Genomic DNA, 6,384 nt, shown 5'->3' on the forward strand with positions numbered 1-6,384 from the left:
GATTACAGAAAGCTTGTAAGCCCATATTCAGCAAATTACTGTTTGGAATAACTAAAATGAGTTCTAGAACTCACCCATTAAAATAGGCCTCCTGTGGAGCCTTTGCAGGGTATAGGACTTTATGTGGAATCCTAAGCCCTTCCAGAACCGTCTGAGGTGGGAACATTCCCACTAGAAAAGCACAAGCAGACCAGTCTGGAACAGCTAGAGCAACAGAAGATACATCTTTTTAAAAATATTGTCAAGAAAAAAACAAAACAAAAATGGCAGTATGACTGGCTACTACAAGAATAAGCAAGTTGTTCATCAGAAAGCCATCAAGGCAAGCAATAAATTTCCTTCAGAACAAACCCCCATAAGTCTGAAACACAAAAGGAACATATGAGCAGGCATGTAAGATTGCTAGTGCCCATATTGGTCACTGGTGAGTGGAAGACAGAAAAAGGCAACAATGAAGAAATGGGCTGAGTTCAACCACACTCCACAGACTCCTGTGGACCTGGAGATGAGAGAGAGAGAAGAAGAAGGCTGGTTGGTCCAAAATATGGTGAGACCTGGGGACACCAGAATCTATGGACAAGGACATAGATTCACTGTCTAGAGCTGACAGTGAATCATACATCTGATATGAACTTAGAAGGGTCACACAAGAACACCCAAAGTTTCAGATAGAACCCATTTGACCTAGACTTGATGACTTGATAATCAGAACTCAACTAGAGGAAGATAAAACAAAACAAAACAAAAAAAAGAGAAAAAGAAATTTTGATAAAGTAAATGAGGATAAATTGCTACACTTTGATGAACTTGACCTATACTCATGGAGGTAATAACTCTAAATGCCAAGAGATAGGAAAGGAGTCTTGACATCAAGTACCAATGCTATCCCCTCTGTACACAGGGTAGTTAGGGATGGGCAACTAAGACCCTGGTTACCAACAATGAGGAGGCAAAGTGACTGGGATACAAGGTTTCAAAGGGGAGTTTAGTTTACTAGTGTGTGGGAAAGAAAGAGTCCCCACTAGGTAGTTTTCATCTTGTTTAGATGGGTCTGAATAAAAGAGATGGGGATAAGATTATTACGATTTAATAATGAGTGATTGTTATCATGACTAATTGCAACTCTCACAATTGTAAAGGTAGAAGTTTGGTAACAAAAACAGGGGAGTGATTAACCTTATAGTCAAGAAACAAAGGACCCTAGGATCATCAACGGAGAAGAGCACAAGCAGTGTGAGAAAACTTATCCAAAGAAGCAGTGACACCAGAGATGGAGGCAGAAATGGGGACATGGAGGGAAGGAGCAGCTGAGGACTCTAGATTCATGGGAAGTGAGGGACTAAGAGATGGTGGACAGGAGGCCAAGTTGCAGAATGTGACCTTTGGTGGTGTAAATTATTATATATGCCTGATTGTTTAAAAAAAAAAAAGCTAAAGTAAATAGAGATGAAGCACTGGTAACTGATATGGAGGGGATTATAATCATAATGAAACAAGGTATATGATTTGTTGAATGTAAAACTGATGATCTACCCTATAAACCTTTACTCAATCCATAATGAAAACACTAAATTAAAAATAAAACAAACCTGCAATAGTACACTGACAGGGGTTTGCCAGAAGTTCATATCAGCTTCAAACAAAGACATGAAATAAGGGTTATCATACATAGCTGAAAGCAGAGAATACAGGAAAGATGTTTTACCTGTGCTTTATTAGCTATACAAAGGCTTTCAAGTGTGCGGCATGACAAGCTATGGATAACATTGCAAAGAATGAGTATTCTGGAACACTTAATTGTGCTCATAAAGAACCTGTACATAGACCAAGAGACAGTCATTCGAATATAACAAGAGGAAGCTGAATGTTTTAAAATCAGGAAAGGTGTGACGCAGCATGGTATTCTTTCATCATGTTCATTCAGTCTGTATGCTGAGAAAATACACCGTGAAGCTGGTGATATGAAGAAGAACATGGAAGATATATTGAAATAAAATCATTAGCACAAACTTTAGCATGGGTTGCACCTCCATAAAAGGAAAAAACAAAAATTCTCACCACTGGACAAACAAATAACATCATGGTAAATAGGGAAGAGATTAATTTTGTCAAAGAGTTCATCTTGATTTGACCCATTATCAACTCATAGAAGCAGTAGTCAGTAAATTAATTGGCATATTCCATCAGGTAAAACAAAAAAAACAAGAACTCTTCTAAGTGTTCATAAGGTTGTTGCTGTTGTTAGGTGCAATCAAGTCGGTTCTGACTCATAGCAACCTTATACACAACAGAATGAAAAATTGTCCGATTCTGGGCCAGCCTCACTATTGTTGGCATGCTTAAGTCCATCGATGCTGCTACTTGGCCAATCCATTTCATTGGGGGTCTTCTTCTTCTTCTCTGACCCTTCACCTTACCAAACATGATATCCTTCACCAGCAATTGGTCCCTCCAGACAATATGTCTGAAGTATGAGAGACGAAGTTTGCCATCCTGGTCTCCAAGGAGCACTCTGGCTACACTTCTCCCAACACGGATCTGTTGGTTCTTTTGGCAGTCTATGGCACTTTCAATATTCTCCTTCAACACCATAACTCAAATGCATCAATTCTTCTGTGGTCTTCCTTATTTACTGTCCAGCTTTCACATGCATATGAGATTATTGAAAATACCATGGCTTGGGTCAGGCACACCTTAGTCTTCAAGCTGACTGACATCTTTGCTGTTCAACACTTTAAAAAGGTCTTGTGCAGCAGATTTGCCTAATGTAATACATCGTTTGAGTTCATGACTGCTGCTTCCATGAGTGTTGATAGTTGATCCAAGAAGATGTCATTTTTAGGAGTAAGGGACTCTTACCTGAACCAAGGTAGTTTCAATAACCTCATATGCAGGTGGAAGTTGGACAAAAAGTAAGGAAGAGCATTGAAGAATTGATACATTTGAGTTATGTTGTTGAAGAATATTAAAAGTACCACGGACTGCCAAAATAACAAATAAATTTGTCTTGGACGAAGTACAGTCAAAATGGTCCTTAGTAGTAGGGATAGCAAGACTTCGTTTCTCATAATGTGGACACAATTTGAGACCAGTCATTGTAGAAGGACTTCATACTTTCTGAAGTAGAGGATCATAAAAAGAGGTAGAATTCCAATGAGATGGGTTGGCAAAGTGGTTGTAACAAAGAGTCTAGTGTTAACAATAGTCAGGACAGCAAAGGACCAGGTAATGCTTCCGTCAATTTTGCATAGAATTTCTATGAGTCAAAACTGACTATGAGGCTCTGAACAGCAAAAACTATCCTAATTTGTCTGAAGTTGATTTTAATAAATTAGTTAACTATAGATTAAAAAAGTTTATTTATATTCATATAGTAAGAGTGGTAACATGTTGATAGACACATGGAAGTGTAGAATTTAAAAAGAGACAGATAGAAAACAAGCTTTTAGGTGAATATTCTCATGAAACTTTATCATCACATATTATATTTTTGTTAAAATATAACAAAATTTACTGTGCGATACTGTAAGGTAATCACTGGGCTATTAACCAAAATTATTGCAACTCAAAAACACTCATCTTAAATCCTCAACTGGATCACCATGAGTTGATTAAAAACCACAATGGATTAACTGCCAATTCTTTGGTGTTATATTGTAATACCTGTCAATTCAAGGATAAATCAAATGACATATAAGTAAAACCCACATTCTCCCAATGTAAGGAAAAGTGCATGTTGAATTAATTTGAGGAAGTTGCAAAAGGTGGTTATACAATTCTAAGAAGGAAGTAACAGGACTGTCCATATTGAATGCAATAAGAATTGAGCAGATTCTATCAAGCAGAACATGCTTGATAAAACATACGAAATATAGATTAAACATCAAGAACTAATCAGTGACTCTTATGGGAAAAAAAATATTGCTGGGTTTGCATTCTTGCAATATAGTAACTATTTTTATGAACAGATTTTTATATTCACACATTTCAACTGTAGTTCCATGCCTAATATTGGATATGAGTTCCCTGATACAATTGGTTAGTTAGAGATGTTTGCTTGTAGCTGTGGAGGAAAAGACTGAAATTCAAAAGGAAAATGAGGGTATACAAGGTCTGTAACATCAAGGTGAGTAGGAAAAGGTAAAGAGAAACAAATGGCATGCTGCTGGTCTTACAGGGACAGGTTACCAATAATCCTGAATTTCACCTTCTAAAATTTGGGGCTAGTGAGATTTTTCCTACCCTGGGATCAGAACAGAGCCCTGGTGGTATTAGTGGGTTACTCATTGGGTTGATCAGATTGACAATAAATGCATTGACTAATAAGGAGCTTTGGATATTGAGCCTCCAGGGATAAAGAGACTGGGCCTGCAGTATCTCACTTCAGGATCATCCCCCTATAAGGAGTTATAACAGAAGACAATATCCAAGAGATGAGAATTTTGAACCAGAAACCTTGTTCTTCACTGAGACCCTCTGTCCTGGTTGAGTTCAGACCTTCTGCCTTAGACATCCAGCACAGATATCAGGCATCATTCAACAGATATGTCAGCAAGGTAACCAAGACCTCTAGTTAATATTTTGAAAGGGCAGGATTTTTTTCTTTTTTTTAAATTAGAGATACAACAGAAAACTGATGTAGATGAAGAAAGTACATGCCACAACTGATGGAACTAAGTTTCCTATGGGAATCGTCCTTGTCTGTCAATTTCTTGGTAGGTTTCCCTACATGTTTGCAGCTGTATTAAAGAGCTGTTGATCAGCTGGTCTCCTGCATTGTCTCTACAATTGCAAGAGTGATATTCCTATTTGAGAAATAACCTTACAAACATGACTTGTATTAGATTATCTAGCTGATGGTGGAGGAGGGTTCAAATTCATTTTAAAAATCTTAAGATTGAGTAAAAAAATATTTATATTCTGGCTGTAGAATTTTATTTTGTTCAACTTTTATGAAAGACAAGTAGATCAGTTTTCAACATAACCACCTCTCTTTTTAGTACACTTTGTTCATCTGTCAAAAAGTTTACACATTACCTCATTTTAAAATGTTGGAGGTTGAGCTAAGGAGCTCTGGTAGCATAGTGGTTATGATTCGGCCTGTGAATCTCACGGTCAGCAATTCAAAACTACCAGCTGTTCTGCAGGACAAAGATGAGGCTTTCTGCTCCTGTAAAGACTTACAACATTGGAAACCCTGTACAGGGTTGCTATGGGTCTGAGCCGACTCCACGGCACATAACAACAACAACATAAACATGAGTGCACTGCTGTCTTCACTTCTTCATTAGAAGCTAACTTTTGTCTTTGAAGGGCTGTTTTCACAGGATCAAATAAGTGAAAGTCTGATGGAGCAAGATCAGGTCTACGGGTGGATATTATAAAACTTCCAAACAAGGGTTTTTTCAGAGTGCCAACAGTGTGAACAGAGATATGAGGGTGTGTATTCTACATGTAAGATCACAAAGCCCTAGGATAGCAGTCCTCTGCTTTAATTTGAAGTTCAGGCTTCAGCTCTTCAGTGAGAATCTCCCTGTAAGGAGCACTGCATATTGTTGAACCTTTTTCCCTGAGAGTGTTCCAACACTGGCCCTTGTTGTTGCAGTTTCTGTTAGTGTCCAATGAGTCAGTAACAACTCACAGTGATCTTTTGCAAAATGGAACAAACCCTGCCCAGTCCTGCAACAGCCTCACATTTGTTAATGCCCATGAGCCCATTGCTGCTCCTCTGTCTCAATCCATTTAGTTGGGAGTCTTCATTTTTTTTTTTTTTTTTTTTGCTGAACCTCCACTTTACCAAGCATACTGTCTTACTTAAGGGATTAGTCATTCCTGATAATATATCTGAAGTATGAGAGATGAAGTCTGGTTATCCTGACTCTAAGGAGAATTCTTGCTGTATTTTTTCCTACATAGATTGGTCTTTCCTTTTAGCAGTCTCTTGAGAGTCCCAGAAAAATGCAAGCATCAATTATTACTGCTGAAGGTTGAATTTGAATATTTTCTTGGTGTGCATTTAAGGATATTTCCATTCCAAACCTGGTCACTTGGATTATCATGATGAATTTTGTTTGCGGATATCCACATTCACACCTTCACAGAATTGACCTTGATAGAAAAGTGCTGATAAGACAGTTCAGCCAATAGTGTTTTAACATAACCGGAGTGTGGATTGTTTTTTATTCACCCTTATAGTTGTTAGTAGATATGTACTAACATAGGTGTGTACCTAGCGCTGCTGTCTGAGGAAGGCATAGAAATGCAGACTGAGCCATAAAGCTTCATCCTGAGTCTATTTATAACATTTTATATGTATATGTATTTTATATAGTCATAAAAACTCACATACTGTAAATTAAACATTAACATCACAAACATTTTCAG

Source organism: Chrysochloris asiatica, unplaced genomic scaffold (assembly GCF_000296735.1).
Source record: "Chrysochloris asiatica unplaced genomic scaffold, ChrAsi1.0 scaffold00739, whole genome shotgun sequence".
NCBI classification, from domain to species: Eukaryota; Metazoa; Chordata; class Mammalia; order Afrosoricida; family Chrysochloridae; genus Chrysochloris; species Chrysochloris asiatica.